The following is a 17,419-nucleotide window of genomic DNA, read 5'->3' as shown; positions in this document are numbered from 1 at the left end:
GGGAATTAAGTAAAGTACTGCCAGTAGAATACTGAGTGTGGGGTCTGGCAACAATATCTAATAAATACTAGGAAAATAACAAAATAGAATTATTTACCTTATCCAAGGGCCCTTGCAAATCCCTGGAAACAATGAGGTAGTTAGAACTACACCAAAGAACGTGTAGCTTAACACTGTCCGCCAGCCTTTGGTGCTTCCTTTTTCTTCCCATTCCTGAAAAAAGAAGCAAAACTCGCATTCACCCACAAAGAGCTCTACCAGTGAGATGCTCCTCCAACTGCTGTGTACTCCAATCCCCAGAGCTCTTATGACAATGCTGATTGTGATTCTGATGCTCTGGGGGGTGGGGGTGGGGTGCCTGAGAATATGCACTGCTGTTGGTCCCACTGGTCTGAGGCCCACGCTTTGAGTAGCAAGACACTGAATGATAGAAATGGAACCAGTTGGCCAATGAGGAGCAGGTAAAGGGAGGACGTCCTCCTGGGGCTCCTTTGGGTGGTGACCTTTAAGTAGGGCTTTTCTCCTTCAGGATCAAAACCCAAGGGGAATAGCGTGGGTTCCTCTAAACGGCCACAAGATGTCATAATGTCATTATAGGAATTCTCCCAGAAAGGTTCAAGTCTGGGTGTCAAATTACATCCCTTAAAGCAGGAAATGGAAAGTGGCAGTTATCCAATCAGTGCTGCTCAGGGACCAGCCTAGGTTAACCTCTCCTCTAGGTCCAGGACAGATGTCAGGCAAAGAGCTGGAACCTTTGTCTTACCCACCTTCTTTCACTCTTGTTCTTAGCGACATAGGATAGTCACATGAGATCTGTCAGGAGAGGAAGCTGGTCTTCTTAGAAACACCTTGGGTAAAGGTATTTCCACAGGGTAGTTTCTAGAACCACAGTCGGGGATGTTTTGCTTATACAAAGATCTTCCTGGAACAAATCAGCTGGGGAGCTGCTCCATGCTACATCTCCATCAGAGGACTTCAAGGAGCCCATTAGCATGTCAAAGTCTGTGACAAGACCTGCAGGGACCCAGCCTGTTTAACAACAGTTACTCCTCTGCTTCTCATCTTCAAAGGAGTCAATCCTCTCCCTTCCAAGAATGCTATAAGGCACCTACGTAATTTTAGCAGCAACCCAGGGTTGCATATTTCATATAAAAATAGAGGTTGACTTAGTGCGTTTCAGGTGCTAGGTGGGGTAGCCGGGGGTCACTCGGCTAGAATCATTAGTTAACTCAGATGATCGTTTCAGAAGAACCATCCGGGAAACAAAATCATGATTATGGCCTCTTGTACTTTCTTCTTCATGTAAGAGTCGTCTGTGTTTATTTAATCTCCCCAACCATTAGATGGGACCACGTGACATTGCCAACAATTTCATGTGTTTTCATCTAGACCAGGGGTCGGCACACTGTGGCCTGTGGGCCAAATGGACCCCACCTCTGTTTTTGGGTATCAAAACACAAAATGTACTGGGATACAACCACCCTCATTCATTCGTGTGTTGTCTACAATTGCCTTCATGCTACCATGGCAGAGTTGTGAATTTGCCACATAGGCCTTCTGGCCTGTAAAGGCAGAGTATCTACTATCTGGCCTTTTGCAGAGAAATTTGCTGACCCCAGTAAAAGTGGTAACTCCTGGAAGGGAATGCATAGATGTGTCATTTTTGTAGTTTCCCTGCTCCCCACCCCCAACACTGCACCCCATAAATGGTAGGTGTTTAATAAATATTGGATATGGAAAAGAGCTGTGAGCCTCCTTTCTGGAGAAGGCTGATACCTGATCCTTCGTCTACTTCTCTGGACCTTTGGCTTCTGTATTGTGACTCACTCTCAGACATTTGGCAGGCAAGCTCCCGCTGCTGCTGCCAAAGGCAGCTTTCTCTTTTTTGAGGAAAAAGAAATCCTTCAAAAAGTCTTGAGGGCCTGTGGTCATCAATCAGCTTGCTCTTAGAGCTGTGTGGATGAGGATGTATGAACGAAGCAAACATATGGATTGTATTTGCATTGAAATACACATAGGCTCCGAAATTAAGTGGGAAAGGGCTTTGCAGGGACGCTCCATTGTTTGTTCGTCTCCAAAACTGCATGTATATATATATATATATATATATATATATATATATATATATATACACACACACACGTATATGTATATATATGTATATATATATACATATATGTGTATGTATATAAATCTAACTAAAAAAGAAAATGATTTCGCATCATACAACATACATGTTCATTGTCAGGAAAGTGAGAAGGGATAGATGAGCATAAAGAAGAAAATAACAACTGGTCTGGTGTCATTTTACAGTGATGTGATGGCCAAATGGTCCCTATGCTTAGATATCTGAGCAGAGTGCCAAGGGAAGGCAGAGTTGCAGCAAAAATCGGGAGGAAGCATCAACTTGCTTAGCATACAAGATACATTTGAAGGTTGAGGAGACATGACAGCATTCTCATGGAGGTGAGGAGCTACAGGGTGGGAACCTAGTTTTGATACCATTTTCAGTCCCTCAGATGGGCAATCCAGATGATTCTGCCCTTAGCCCCAAACTTCTGTGTTATGCAGCTGTGGGGGGAGCCTGGAATTTGATGCTGAGTACTGGGAAAACATCAATTGCTCCAACTTTTTGTGGGCCGATAGGGCCACACTGTAAAAATACTCAGGGTTTTTGGTAGCATCCTTGAAGGGACAAGGTTGCTGGCTGAATAGGGTCATTTATTGCCTGAACCAGCAAAAGTCTCACTTGCTCCAGAGTAAACACAGGAAATGGAAGATGGTAAGTCTAGCTTGACCTGGAGTAGTGCTCTTCATTGCAAGTTGTAGCTATGTTATTTTTTGGTACACCTGGGAGACCTCACTGTAGGTTTTTTTTTTACCCTCATGTAGTTTACCCTCATGTAGTTTCCAGTCTCCTTTTCCCTTGCCCTCTCCCTGTGTGGAGAATAGAATTCCAGATAATTCCTCTCTTCGCCTCCCTTGCAGCTATGGAGATTGGCTACACAGATCCAACCTGTAAGTGAGAATATGCTGGGGTGGGGAAGGGGGCTTTGGGAAATCTTTCTCTTTCCTGCACAGAAATAACTGATGATGACTTTTTCCGATGGCCAATTTATTCCTGGCCTGGGCATGGATGAGTTGCCTGCAGCTGAAGCAGCCATCTTGTGTCACAAGACAAAGCCCGTGAGAATAATAGAGGTTGGCCCAGAAATCATTAAAATCCATGTCAGCAGCTGCCTACCTCCAGCCTTTCTGTTATCTGAGAAAATAACCCCCCTCTCTGTTTAAGCCAGTGTGAACCCAGTTTTCTATTATTTGCAGCCAAATGGCCTTTTAGCAGATGTACCGCATGACCCGCTCAGCTGGGCGTTGAAACAGGCGCACGTCATGATGACAGTCTTTAAGCTTTGTTGTGGTAAAAATAAACCTGACACCCTGTTACAAATTTGGTGGCTGTGTCTGGGTCTCAGCAGGAAACCGATGACACACTCACACAGGTTAATTGAAGAGAGTTTAATAAGAGGACCGTTGACCAAGGTGTCTAGAGGGTTTAGGGGAACATCAAGAGCTTGGTCAGTGCTCCAGGGCTACCAGCCAGGAGCTGGTGCACCCCGAGGCTACAAGGACAAGGGAGTAAGGGATTTTACCTGCAGCTGGGGAGAGCTGCCAGATGGAAAAGCGTGCCAGAGGAGTGTAGCTGGGGCTAGAACGACATTGCTTACTTGTGGTGACCCAGCACGAGGATAAATTCCCCAACCTTTCGGTCCTTCCACCCTCCAGTGTCTTGACAGCACTCATCAGAAGCCAGAGGGCAAAGGAGGCTGCGGATACATTCTCTATGGGGCAGCCTTCCCGACAGAGTGGAGCGGAAGAAGATGGCGGGTGGATCTGGAGGGGCAGATGGGAGGTCTCTGGCACAGACAGCTCCCTAACGAAGGGTCTGAGACACTCCAGGGAGCCACGCTCCATGGGTGGAGAACCACTGGTCAGGTATCCAAAACTGTCCCTTCACATTTCAGGGCTCTTTGACCTATGTCTTCTTCTTAAGAAGTCGTCTCCAGCATTTTGGGCAGTGGCCCACAGCTGGGCCTCCAGCTACCCCTGGCCTCCAAGCTTGGGAGTCCTTTTGTAAAACCTGGGCGTTTCTGGAGCCCCCGTGGGGCTGGCTTAATGTGGAAAGTTAATTGGGCCCCGGGAGTCTCCATGGAGTGCTCTGGCATCAGATTGGTTTTTACGGTGCTGTCACTATTTAAATGTCTTCAGGGGCTGAGATCAACCACATTACACACAAGCCCAGAGAGGAAGGAGAATTCCCGACCTGAATCAGGACCCCTGCCCAGTGCATCACCTTCATGTTTTCATTCCATCCGCCTGACACAACACACCTCAACTATACACAAGACCGAGGGAAGGCTTAAGAGGGCAAGTGAGGGGCAGACTGAGGCTGGTTGCCGCCTTACGGGGCAGCCACTGTAGCCTCCCTTTACCGGAGTGTTGGAGAGGTTCAGGGACTTGCCCCAGGCCATAGAACTCCTTCTGGGCTCCTCCAGAAGGAAAACTCAGGTCTCCCGATGCCAAAGCCTTCTTAACCAGTGGGGCCCAGTGTCTTCTTAACCAATGGGGCCGAGATCCAGTCTCCTCAGGAGACTCTAGACCCACCTGCCCGAAGCCGCTCTCGGGGGGGTGGGGGGCGCCCTTTCGGGGTTTCCTGGCCTGAGCTGATGTCTCCTTGGCTCCCAAAGGATTCAGCACAAATTATAGTGATTGTAGGAGAGAATAGTCATTATAAGCACTTTGAGTCAGGCACGCCCTGGTAGGTTCTCTGGAACTTTTAAGCCATAGTTTTCTCATCTGTAAAATGGGGCTATCAGCCCTGTATGTTGGATTCCCCCAGAAATCAACCTTGGGGAAAGGATTCTAGCACAGGGAGTTTATTCGGATGGGTGATCCCAGGAACCACTAGTAGGGGACAAGGAAGGGAGATAGGGCAGGGAGGCAGGCACACCAAGTGTGTTATCAAACAACTGACTACACTGGGTGACCAGACCTGAATCCCACTGGTGAGGAGGCCCAGAGATGGCGGGAGCTGGTGGTGGATGTTGGGCCTCGTTGTATGTGAGGGCGGGAGGTGGAGGGCACGACCAGGGGGTCTCCCACACCAAACCCATCGAGTTGTGAGGAGGCAATAAAACCATGCCCAGCACCTAGTGCGTGCTCATTAAATGGCGGCCATTATTATTACTGTTACCATTCTTGCCTTCACTAGTGCTCTGAGTGCTACTGACTCATGGCACATTGAGCAGGCATTTAGTGCTTGTTACTTGTCTCCTGCCAACGCGTTTTGACATCAAAGTGTATTGTTTCAGCCAAGCGTTTTATTTCCCCTAGGGACCATCCGCTGGGCAGAAAGCTCTGAGCTCCTGGCCCGTGGCATGAGAATTCTAGCCAGGTGTGTTTCCCAAGCACAGGAAAGAATTCTCCTTGTGGGAGGAAATTGGGCCTGGCCAGGTTCACGGGGCTGGGCTCTGTTCTTTCCAGCTCTTCCGAGGAAAGAAACAAGCACCAGCCCTCTCCCTTCCGTAGCCAGGCCGGCCTGTTTTCCCTCCAGCTGGCAGCCGCGGGTGCCAGTGCGCCCAGCCAGGACCTGTGTGCAGCTGTCTCCTCCGTGGGCCGCCCGCCCTCCTGTTGTTGCCCTGAAGGCCTGCTTTGAAGCTACTAGAGGGTGGAGTTCTTCCTCCGATTGCCCTCCTTCCTTCCTTTGTGTTTTCGGTTGCTTCCTCTTCCTACCCTCCACCCCCAACCATTCTATTTCCTTCTCATCCTTTCTCCTCTGGGCTCCTTGGGGAGGGGGTGGCGTTTCGATCTGGATTGTTACCACATCCACCCCTTAGAAGGCTTGGCCAGGTTTGGAGTGGGTTGGAGGGGGCTTTTCCCCTCCTTCCTCCTCTTGGGTCTGCTCCGTCTTGTGTTGGCTTTGATCTCCAACGGATGCCGACAAGTGGACAGGCCCACCCACTGATCCCATTCAGTGTGGCTCAAAAGAAATGTTCCATGTTCTTCAGGCTGCTGCCTTTGCTCTTGCAGAAGAGAGGGCGGCCGGATGGGAGCCGCTTGAGCCTTGCAGATTGCGAGCTGGCATTGCCAGCTGGCTGATTATTGATGGTTGATGTGTGGCTGTGCTGCCCGCGGAGGGTTGGAGGCAAGGCAGGGCGGTGAGGTGTTGTGGCAGCAGGTGATATCGGACAGATGCCCCCAAAATGCAGCGGGCTCGCGCAGGAGGGACTTTTAAGGGCTGCTGTCCAGAAGTCTCTCACACGTTTACCATGCTGGAGAAAATGCACATGAGAAAATAAACCGGCAGGACACCTGGGTTCAAATTCTCAATCTACTACGACTTGGCCTTCGGGCCTTGAATAAAACATCCAGTCCTGTGCCAGCCTGTTTTGATTTCCAAACTGGTTAAAATGATACCTGTCCCACTTAGTTTGGGAGCTCATGGTATCAGCTCTCGCTGCGTAAAAAGCACCACCCAAAGCTAGTGGTCCATAACGATGGTGGCTTAGAAGCTCACGATTCTGAGAATCAGCAGTTTGGGCTGGGTTCAGCTAGGCAGTTCTTCAGCTTGGGCTGGATAACTCACACACCAGGGGACAGCTGCCAGTGTAGGCTGGCCCAGCTGAGACAGTTAGTCTTTCTCCAAGGATCTGTCATTCTCCAACAGGCTAGTCCCAGGGGTCTGTGGAATACAAGACAGAAAGCCAAAGTCTACAGCCTCTTGAAGCTTGGACTTAGGGCAGTTACATTGTCCCTGCTGCCGAATTCTTTTCGTCAAAGCAAGAGATAAGCCTCACCCCGATTCAAGGGGTGGGGGACCAGACTCCATCTCTTAACGGCAGAGGCTGCAAAGTCACATTGTAAAGGGGTGTGCATACAGGGAGGGAGATAGTTGGGGCCATTTTTGCATCTGATCTCCTACAGCCACGGAATAATAGATTCAAAGTCACTTGGAAGTGCATAAAGTACCTCACGGTGCAAGGAAACAGGCAAAAGGCAGAAAATCAGTTTAATCCCACCTCCCAGAGGGGGCCATTGCTGATACATTTGTCTGCATAATCCTGTCATGTTCTAAGCTCATGTAATGGTGTTTTGGCTGCGTAAGAACAAGAATTTCAATGACCAAGTGCCCAGAATTAGATGAGAACTTTTGCGGGTTGTCTGTTTACGACCTCTGAGAAATCTAAGCCTCCCGACTGGTCCACCTTCGGGTTTGACATCCACTGAGAAGACTAAGGAATTTAGATAGCCGGATGGTGGTCTGGTTTCAGGGACCTCATCATAGGGGATAGACTGTAGCATGGTAAACCAGATGTCTCACGGGGCAGAAACATCAAGGAGAGAAGGGGTTCTGGGTACTGGATACTGTGTAACTAATACCAGCACCTGTCCCAGTTCGTGGTGACATTTCTGGAATCAAGGGACCATAGTTGTCACCTGAAGAGGAGCATTCTGTAAACTAATGCTCGGAGGACTTAAGCCACCTTGCGGTGTGACCTTTCCAAGCGAGTGTATCCCACAGAACATCCCATTTATTTCTCCCAGGTGATGATGGGATTTGCTGGCCACCAGGAGCTGGGACCAGTAGAAGTTTGGGACTCTGGAGAATGGTGGTTTTTCAACTCCACCAGCACCAGCAGTGAGAGTGCATTTTCAATGCAGAGAAAACATCCAAGGCTGTAGAATCCAAGACTTCCTAGCCCTATGGTGACTGTGTCTCCCGCATGGACACATGGAGCCCACACCGGCCTCCAGAAATGTCAGCCAGTTGTCATCCTCACCAACAACCTACTAGAGTGTCTGTCTCTCTCCTCTGCTTTTGCCAGCTCTGAACACTTTCATAAAAAACAAAAACAAAAACAAATCCTGCATGGTTTAAGTGGCATGTCTTTATGCATACATCCATGGAAGCCGAAGTGTCCAGAAGCCATTCAGACTGGGAAACAATTTGGAAGACAAATGATAGCAGCCACATTGTGGGACACTGCCAGCCGACCGCCATCCTGCTCGAGAGGATCGTTCAGTCTGCACACGTTTTAGTGCTCACTTGGGAGAGTCCTTCTCTCTTCCTCTCCAATTAGCCCACATGGGTATGCGCACTCTTCACTCGCCCTGGCCTGCCCAACCCCAGGCTCGTTAATGACTCCACACAGCACTTGTATGAGCAGGAGGTGCGCCTTGGCAGTCCAGTCCCCGCATGTGGACTGCCCAGATGGGTGGGACGTCCCTGCCCTCACCGGCTGCCAGGGTTTGCTTTGTTTTCGTTTATGTTGGCTCTGTTTCAGTGCAGCCCACAGATGTGGTCAAAGCGGAGAGGGCTAGGGGGCTGGAAGCAAGGGGGGTGGGGGGTGAATAAAGGAGTCAATCATTTCTGATATAATTCAATGTGACTAGAACTTTGCGGTGAGAAAAGCCAGGCTCCGTCTGGGCCCCTGCTGGCCTCTCTTCTGGGTCTTTCTCCGTCCCACTCAGACAGGGGGAGCTCGGGGCTCTTGGGAGCCATGCAGGACCTCACCTAAGGAGCCCTGCCAAGCCCGGTGACAGTCGCTCCAATTTCTAGGCCACAGCGGGGATGGCTCCGCTCATTTGCCTCCTCTCCTCTTGGGGCTCTGTGGGAAGGGCTCAGCTCTAATGAGAGGAGACAGTTGAGAGAAGGAGCTGGTTTGACAGAGAGCGGACCCCCTGTGGCTCTCTCAGACTTCTCACCTGTCAGGTGAAAAGGATCCCAATTAACCACCTCAGCGATGCGGAGCCCCGCAGCCTCACGGCCCATCCTGCCATCTGTCTCCCAAGGTGGTAGAAATGGGGGCAAGATGGTGGGGGGGGGCACTGCAGGGTGTGAGTAGGGGGAGCCAGTCCCTGGTCACCCCTCTCTGGGGTTTCCTGCCCTCTGGTCACATCGCCCTAAACGCGCAAAGCTTTGGGACCCTACTGGCTCTCACCGTTGCTTACCTCTGGCCTCAGCACGCTTAGAGGAGGGGCCATGAAAGAGTTAAGAGCTCCCCTCCCTCACTTATTCTACCTCTGCTGCCCTGCTTGGCTGGCTCCCATTCCTTCTGGGGGTTTCCTTCCTTCTCTGTCTTTTCCACAGGGAGGCACACAGGGCCCTGCCCCTGGCCGCATTTGCCAAATGTAAATAGTTGCTAAAGTTATTTAGTGTGTCCTCACATCTCCTTTATGTCACTGGTGTTCCCTAGGCAACCGCTGCGGGAATGCAGTCAACTTGTGGAGGATTTGTGCACACAGGAATATGAAATGGCTCTTGCTCATTTCTTGTTTGGGGGCATCTTGGAGTGGGCTTCTCCCCCGGGGAATTAGCATGTTCATTTGTTATTGGAAAAGTGGGCAGCAAGACAAGTCTGACCGGACTGCCCCTGGAAGTTGGAGACGTGGCAACTCCGGGTCCCTTTGCTCAATTCTCTGGATGGGTGTGAAAAGGGTGGCAGAAGGCAGTCCTCTAACTCGCCCAAGTCCGTCCACCGAAACCCTGCCATGGGAGGGGCCGTGGTCATAGTGAAAGAGAGAGTGTGCTGTCTTTTCTTTCTAGAGACCATAGGCACGTACAGATATGTAATCGCTAGGTTATACACCTACAGCTAATATAATGCTGTATGTCTACTATGTCTCAACAGCGACACAAAGACTATTTGGACAAGCTAACTTTCTTTTTAATTACGGAGGTATGTGTGACATACAATGTGATATTAGTTTCAGGTGTACAACGTATTGATTCGACAATTCTATCCATTACTCAGCGCTCACCATGCTAAGTGCAGTCCCCATCTGTCACCATGCAGTGTTATTACAACATTATTGACCATATTCCCTATGCTGTTACTTGTCATCTCTGTGACTTACTTATTTCACACCTGGAGGTTTGTACCTCTTAATCCTCTTTATCTTTTTCCTCCAGCCCCCAGCCCCTCCCCCTCAGGGAACCTCCAGTTTTTCCTCTGGATTTAAGAGTCTGGGGTCTTTTTGTTTGTTTGTTCATATGTGGTTGTTTTTATTTTATTTTAATGTTTATTTCTTTTTGAGAGACAGAGAGTCAGAGCGCAAGGAAGGGAAGGGCAGAGAGAGAGGGAGACAGAATCCGAAGCAGGCTCCAGGCTCTGAGCTGTCAGCCCAGAGCGCGACATGGGGCTTGAACCCACGGACCATGAGATCATGACCTGAGCCAGAGTTGGACCCTTAACCGACTGAGCCACTCGGGCATCCCCACATGTTTTGTTTTTAAGGCTGTTTTTTCTTACATGAGCAATAAATTTCTTACAAAAAATGAGAAAATATGGATAATTATAGAAAAGATGATCACCATGAACATTTTGGTTATATGCATATTTTTGTATGAAAGCTTTCAAACAAAAGAGGCACCCTTGCAGTGTTTTCAAAGACCCAATGATATAAACCTCATTCCATGTTGATCACATGCCTCTACTCTGTATCAAATATGTACTCCTGCTTAATAACTTAGCCTCAAACCTCGTGGTTTAACACAGTGGTCCTCACATACTTTTGGTTTCCAGACATTTTTACACTTTTAAAATCATTAAATACCTCAAAGAACTTCCGCTTATGCCAGCTATAGCTATCAATATTCACTATATTGGAAATGAAAACAAAATATTTCTTTATTAAAAAAATTTTTTTGGCATTTATTTATTTTTGAGAGACAGAGAGAGACAAAGCATGAGCAGGGGAGGGGCAGCGAGAGAAGGAGACACAGAATCTAAGCAGGCTCCAGGCTCTGAGCTGTCGTCACAGAGCCCGATGCGGGGCTCAAACCCAAGAACAGTGAGATCATGACCTGAGGCGAAGTCGGACGCTTAACCGACTGAGCCACCCAGGCAAGCCTGAAAACAAAATTTTTAAGGCAAGAAAACGCAAGCAAATATTCCACTAACCATCATGGTAATGATGTCATTACATGCCATGTGACTTCTGAAAAACTCCGTTGTACGCTCCTGAGTCAGAGCAAAAAGGCAAGTATCGTCTTCACAGTATTACAAAATGAGGTTTGACCTTGTAGAGACTTTAATAGGGTCAGGGACCTTCTGTAGTCCCCAGACCACACTTTGAGAACAGCTGGATTTTAAAAATTAGTATTTATGGGGGCTCCTGGGTGGCTCAGTCGGTTACGTGTCTGTCGTCGGCTCAGGTCATGATCTTGAGGCTTGTGAGTTCGAGCCTTGCGTTGGGCTCTGTGTTGACAGCTCAGGGCCTGGAGCCTGCTTTGGATTCTGTGTTTCCCCCTCCCTCCGCCCCTCCCCTGCTCTCGCGCTGTCTCTGTCTCTCTCAAAAATAAATAAACGTTAAAAAAGTTTTTATACATAAATAAAAATAAAAATTAGTGTTTACTATTATTGCTTATAAGTCATCAGACCAGGTAGATGGTTTTCAGGTCTTGGCCGGGTGCACTGATGTGTCTGCGATCAGCTATGGCTGCCGGCGGTTCTGTGGAAGTTGGCCAGCCTCACACGTGTCGGAGGGTCAGCTGGTTGGAGGCTGGTCTAGGGATGGGGTCAGTTGATACAACTGGGCTCCCCCCATGTGGCCTCTCATCCTCCAACAGCTGGCTTGAGCTTGTGCACGTGGTGGTGGCAGGATTCTGAGACATGGAGAGAGAATACTGAGTAGGAAGACACAGCTACCCGTCCCAAGTAAAGATTCGGATGGTGAGGACGGCAAAGATCATAGCAATGCCAACCACCAGAAGAGAACCCAGGCCTGGCCCCCTGCACCTGCTAGAGGTTCAGAGTCACGAGGGGGGACTCAACATACAAGGTGTTGGTTAGAACAACATACATATGTGTTTTAAAAAACATGGGACACCTGGGTGGCTCAGTCGGTGAAGCGTCCGACTTCAGCTCAGGTCATGATCTTGCGTTTCGTGAGTTCAAGCCCCGCGTCGGGCTCTGTGCTGACAGCTCGGAGCCTGGAGCCTGTTTCAGATTCTGTGTGTGTGTGTCTCTCTCTCTCTGACCCTCCCCCATTCATGCTCTGTCTCTCTCTGTCTCAAAAATAAATAAACGTTAAAAAAAATTAAAAAATAAAATAAAATAAAATAAATAAAAATAAAAAACATGTGGGTTTTGGGGAGCCTGGGTGGCTCAGTCGGTTAAGCATCTGACTCTTGGTTTTGGCTCAGGTCGTGATCTGATGGTTTGTGAGCTACTGGCAGTGCAGAGCCTACTTGGAATTCTCTCTCTCTCTCTCTCTGCCCCTTCCCTGCTCGCACGGGCACTCTCTCTCTGTGTCTCTCAAATAAACAACAACAACAACAAAATAAAAAACATATGTGTTTTAATTCGCATATAGAAGAGATGCACAAGATCAGTGTCTGTACTGTGTGTCAGTCTCCCATGGCCACGGGACCCTTCTGGTAGCCAATGCAGGGTGATGTACTACATACACCCCTCTTGTACCACAGGCAAAGACCCCATTCCTTACCCACAGGAGTGGGGGCACGGCAGATATACTGGTGTGCTGGCCAAGTCCCATAAGGGGCACATGCTTGGGCAGGTCACATGACGGCTGTTTTCCCAACAGAGAGGAGGGACTAAGGGAGAGGGAGAGAATGAGAGAGAGAGAGAGAGAGAGGGTAAGCAAGAGGGCAGGAGAGCTTAAGGTCTCTAAAGACTTAAGCTCAGAATAGGCACATTGTCTCCTTTCTCTGTATTCTGTCGACCAGAGTGAGTCACGTGGCCAGGAGGGTGTGAAAGAGACCCCATTCCTGGGATAGGAGTTGCTGCAGAGTCGTGTTGCAAAGGGCAAGCACAGAGAAAGGAGAATGATTGTGGGTATTTCTGCAATCTACCACATACTTCCTACTTGTTCAATGACTACATTATTTTCTATTGAATGGACATGCTATAATTTACTCTAGCCCCAACTGCTGGACATCGAGGTTGATCTTCATTTTCTCTTCCTACAAATGAGGCTGGAACAAGCATCTGCTACATTTGTCTGACTCTTTACTTAGGACAAGTTCCTGGAAGGGACATGGCAGCAATGTTAGAGCGTTGTTGAAGTTCTGGATACACCCCGTAAACCTCTCTGTTGAGAGAGCTCCCGCTGGTCTGTGCTGCCCCAGCAAGGAAGGAGGCGTCTGCCCTCCGAGAGACTGGTTTCTGCGGGCGTTTCCGTGTACACATGGGCATGTGAGGTCACTTGTTAACCGTGGTCCTTCATCCCCAGTGCCGACGAGGCCTGAGGTCGTCAGTGGTTAACTGGGCTGACCACAGCTTGAAGCGGCTGAGGAGGGCTGAGGTGGCCTTCTGACAGACTGCTGAGTCTGGGTTTCTCTGAGTGCCCTCCCTTCTTTTCTAGCCCCCCACTGGCCCTGATTAGTTACACATGAGAGATGCACCTCTTCCCAGAGAAAAAGAACAGGTCGTCTCATTTCATTTTCTTTTACACAGTCAAGAACAATGCAAGGGGCAGCTTGGTCAGGAACGGAGCCCTGAGCCCTCAGGGAAACAATCTGTCCCAGGGTGCCAGGCAGGGAGGCTCTGGATAGGCACCAGCTGATTCTGGGCAAACCCCACAGATCTGAAGTTCTCTCCTGCAAGCCTTACGTCCTCTCCCTACACCACCACCCCATGGCCTCCTGTGTTCATCAACCAGCAGTCGGAATTCTTAGTCTACGAGGTCCATGTGATCTTTCATGCAATTCTCACCAATACCCCACATGCCTCCTTGGCCTTGTGTTTCTTCCAAGCCATGTTCCCTACAGTTCCCAGAGGAAACCCTGATAAATGGCTCCCACTTCTGGGCTTCTGCTCCTGCTGTTCCCTTGGTCCAAAATCTTGTCCCCACGCTCTGTCTGGCCCATCTCCCTCTAGCTAATTCACAAATGTTCTTCAAAATCCAGCCTAAGGGAATTCAAAGGGTTTACCTTTGAGGCTGGGTTGAGGTGCTCAGACCCTGAACAGACACTTCTATTGACAGCAATTTGGGCTGAGATATGGGAGTCTTACTGTTTTCTAGCTGTTTTCTAGCTGTTTTCTTGCTGTTTTCTAGCTGTGTGACATTTAGAAAGTCAACTGACCTGTCTGAGCTCCATTTTTCCTCTTCTATTCTCGGTTGCTCTGATGGTCAAAGGAATTATTGGAAGGACATACTATCAGGGGCACCTGGGTGGCTCAGTAGGTTAAGTATCCGACTCTTGGTTTCAGCTCATGTCATGATTTCACGATTCGTGGGTTTGAGCCCCGTATCAGGCTCTGCACTGACAGTTTAGAGCCTGCTTGGGATTCTCTCTTTCCTCTCTCTCTCTGCTCCTACCCAATGCTTGCTCTCTCGCTCTCTCTCTCTCAAAATAAACAAAATTTTTGTAAGTATATACTATTTTAATTGCTAAACATGCAAAACAATATTAAGAAAAAGGTCCTACCGTGGTTCTCCTAAAACGCAGATGATAAGAAAAGAGTTATGTGCAGATAGTTTATTTTGAAGAAGTGATTCTTCGGAAAGGGTGTGGGGACACTTGGGAGACCAACAGGCAAGCCAGGCAGGTCAATCCTGACTGCGGTGATGCTGTGCGCATGGGACCCTCTGAGAAGCAGTGTGGAGCACACAACAGCACCATCCCCCCCACCCAAGACACAAAAGAGGGGAGCATTTGTTCCTGACTTGGTTAGGGCTTCTTTTCAATGTTTGCACTTAAATGTCTGCCAGGGGCCACACGGCAGAGCAGGATCCTGGGGGCACCTGTCACACAGCAGAGAAGGTCTACAGAAACCAAGAGATACCCAGTGCAGCTGAAGCAAGGCACCGCTTGTTGCCACAGCTCTGGACAGGACAAAGAGGTGGGTGGCCAGGGTCTGAGATGGCGCATAAAAGGTGGCCCCCGTAAGCAAGCTCCACCTGTCATAGCTGAGTCTGCACCTCCAAGCACACTGACTGGCACAGAGCAGACATTAAACCAGTGGTAAGTGAGAAATGGAGGGGGCATCCCCATTTCCTGGCCCCCCAACTCGGGTCACGGTGGCCAGAAGTTCTTTTTCCATGGTGCTTTTATGCCCTTCAGGAGCCCGGATGGAGACGGGTGCCCTGCTTCCGCCCAGAGGCTGGTTGGGCAGATCTCCGTGAAAGGGTTGGGTTGAATGGGGGTTTTCCAAAGATGTCCTCCAGGGACCTGGTGGGGTGGGGTGACCTGGGTGTGTCAAGAAACATTCCTCCTTCCTCTCCCATCTTCCTGTCTACCCGAAGGTCTGTTTCTTCTGAACCTAATTCCTGAGCGTCATCTGAAACAGCATTTGCCACAACTGTATTCCATGAATCCTAGCCCCAGCCCCACCTCACCTTCAACCAAAGCCCTTCCATGTTACTTCTTTGATATACTGAGATTGTCTCTGTATCGGCTGGGACTCAGAGGCAATCAAATGAAACCAACCGCTTTAAGTAAAGAGAAAAGGAATCTATTGGAAGTGGATACAAATCAGAGATCTGTGTGCAAAGAAGTTTGGACACCTGGGAGTTGAACCAAGTGAAGTAGGCATGTCTGTTGCAGGACTTATCAGAATCTTTAGTACACCAATGCACATCTCCAGTATATAATTTGCAGTTTTCCAAATGTATTTCTTCAATGCCATGATGCACTGATTGTAAGGTGTATCAGCATTTTAATAACAGCATTTTCAGGAATCAGAACAAAAAAGGAAAACTATCACATGGGGTGTGCGAATTGATTTTCGGAAGCATCGTCATTTCAACCTTGTTTGTTTTAACGCAGTCTGTACAGAGTACTTAAGATGGACCAGGCATGTTTTTAAGAGCTTTTACCTAAATTGACTCAGTCCTACCTTTTGAGGTAGGTGTGCGGCTGGGAGGGGCTGAAGAATCCCAGAGGGAGTACTCCAGGGAGCGTGATTGACCTCGGGCCCCAGGGGTGCACTCTGAACACACCTCGCACGGCCTGGGGCAGAGGCCAGTGACTGAGCATGTCAGGGATACCGAGGTAGACCCCATCCTGGGAGACCTGGGACTCGTCTGACAGCTAACTTGAACTCAAGAACTCCTCAAAAATTTGCCCAAACTTTCTTGGAACTGCATGGCAGTCTAAGGCTTTTGTTTCTCCTCTTTTGTGGCAGGAACAGGTGTTCCCCAAGGCCTCACACAGTCCCCAGCCTCCTCCAGCTTCACCCCTGTATTCTCGCACAGGTGTTTCTCCCAGGACACGTCCGACACATCTCGTCTCATGGTGGAGTCTGCCTCTTGCAGAATGTGAACTAACATGGTTGGATCTTTTATTTCATTGCCAATCTACAAATGGGAAAGCTGAGACCCAGAATGGTTGAGTAACTTGCCCAAGGTCACACAGCTAGGAAGGGCCAGAGCCGGTCATCAGACCCAGGCATGCCGGAGTACATACTCATAACCATTTCACTACACCACCTCTCATTTCATAGTAACGTGTGGGAAAGTAAGAAAATGTGCCGTCGGGTCTAGAAAAGGGGGCATTTGTTCTTGCAACTCATTTTTTTTTTTTAAGTTTATGTATTTTGGCAGAGACAGAGAGAGAGACAGAGAGTGCAAGTGGGGAAGGGGCAGAGAGGGGGAGAGAGAGAATCCCAAGCAGGCCCCGTGCTGTCAGCACAGAGCCCAATGCAGGGCTTGAACTCACGAATTGTGAGATCATGGTCTGAGCCAAAATCCAGAGCCTGATGCTTAAGCGACCGAACCATCCAGCCGCCCCCGTGCAACTCATTTTCTGCAGAGCGTCTTGTAGGACTGGGGACCAGTCAGGGAGGTGCACTGTGGGAATATGGCAGAGGGCCTTTGTGACACACGTCTGTCATCATGACTTGAGGGTGTCGTGGTGAAGGTGTGCCTGCACGGACCCGCTGGCAGCCAAGGAAATAAAGAGCAGGGATGAGCAATGAGCCGGCTGCCTGGGGTGGAGCCCTCCCAGACCATCGTGTGGTTGCTGTTTTCTGTGACTTCAAGTAGCAGAGATGCACCTGATCTCTACCTGGCCCTGTGGTCTCCTTGCCTCTTCGATTCTGGCGGGCCTGCCGCTGCGGGGGGTGCGGGGCTCGGGGGGAGCTGGGCAGGAAGGGTGCTGCCCCAGGAGGTTGGAGGCCTGAGTTTTCCACTCTCACTTGGCAAGTCAGAGGACCCCTCCTGCCTTGCTCTCCTTATTTGTAACAAAGGGATGGGGTGAGATCAGGAGTTTCCAGCCAAGCTCTCCCAGGCTCCTGCGGCAGTTTTGAGAGAAGAAACCACCGACAGGTGTGGTGTGAGAGGGAGAAGCCCCTGTCCACTCTTCTACGTCTCAGCAGACCATATCCACTTTTATTCCTTTTAAATATTGGGATTCTGCGTGTCTGTAAGCATTAGTGGTTGCAAGCTACAGAGA

At 49.4% G+C, this 17,419-nt stretch overlaps 1 long non-coding RNA gene across 4 annotated transcripts; it reads left to right on the top strand.

The window, feature by feature from the left end:
- The first annotated feature begins 377 nt into the window (after nucleotides 1-377).
- On the top strand, nucleotides 378-15,704 carry LOC132674136 (uncharacterized). Of its 4 annotated transcripts, XR_009608445.1 has the most exons (4): nucleotides 378-461; nucleotides 2,314-2,466; nucleotides 14,737-14,867; nucleotides 15,271-15,704. It is a non-coding gene; the product is annotated as an uncharacterized LOC132674136 (long non-coding RNA). The 4 variants fall into 4 exon arrangements; XR_009608450.3 differs by lacking the exons at nucleotides 14,737-14,867; nucleotides 15,271-15,704 and adding an exon at nucleotides 7,603-8,134; XR_009608447.2 differs by lacking the exons at nucleotides 14,737-14,867; nucleotides 15,271-15,704 and adding an exon at nucleotides 3,082-3,341.
- Nucleotides 15,705-17,419: the final 1,715 nt, after the last annotated feature.

Source organism: Panthera onca, chromosome A2 (genome assembly GCF_046562875.1).
Source record: "Panthera onca isolate mPanOnc1 chromosome A2, mPanOnc1 haplotype 2, whole genome shotgun sequence".
Taxonomy (NCBI): domain Eukaryota; kingdom Metazoa; phylum Chordata; class Mammalia; order Carnivora; family Felidae; genus Panthera; species Panthera onca.
This window is presented reverse-complemented; position numbering and strand designations above follow the sequence as displayed.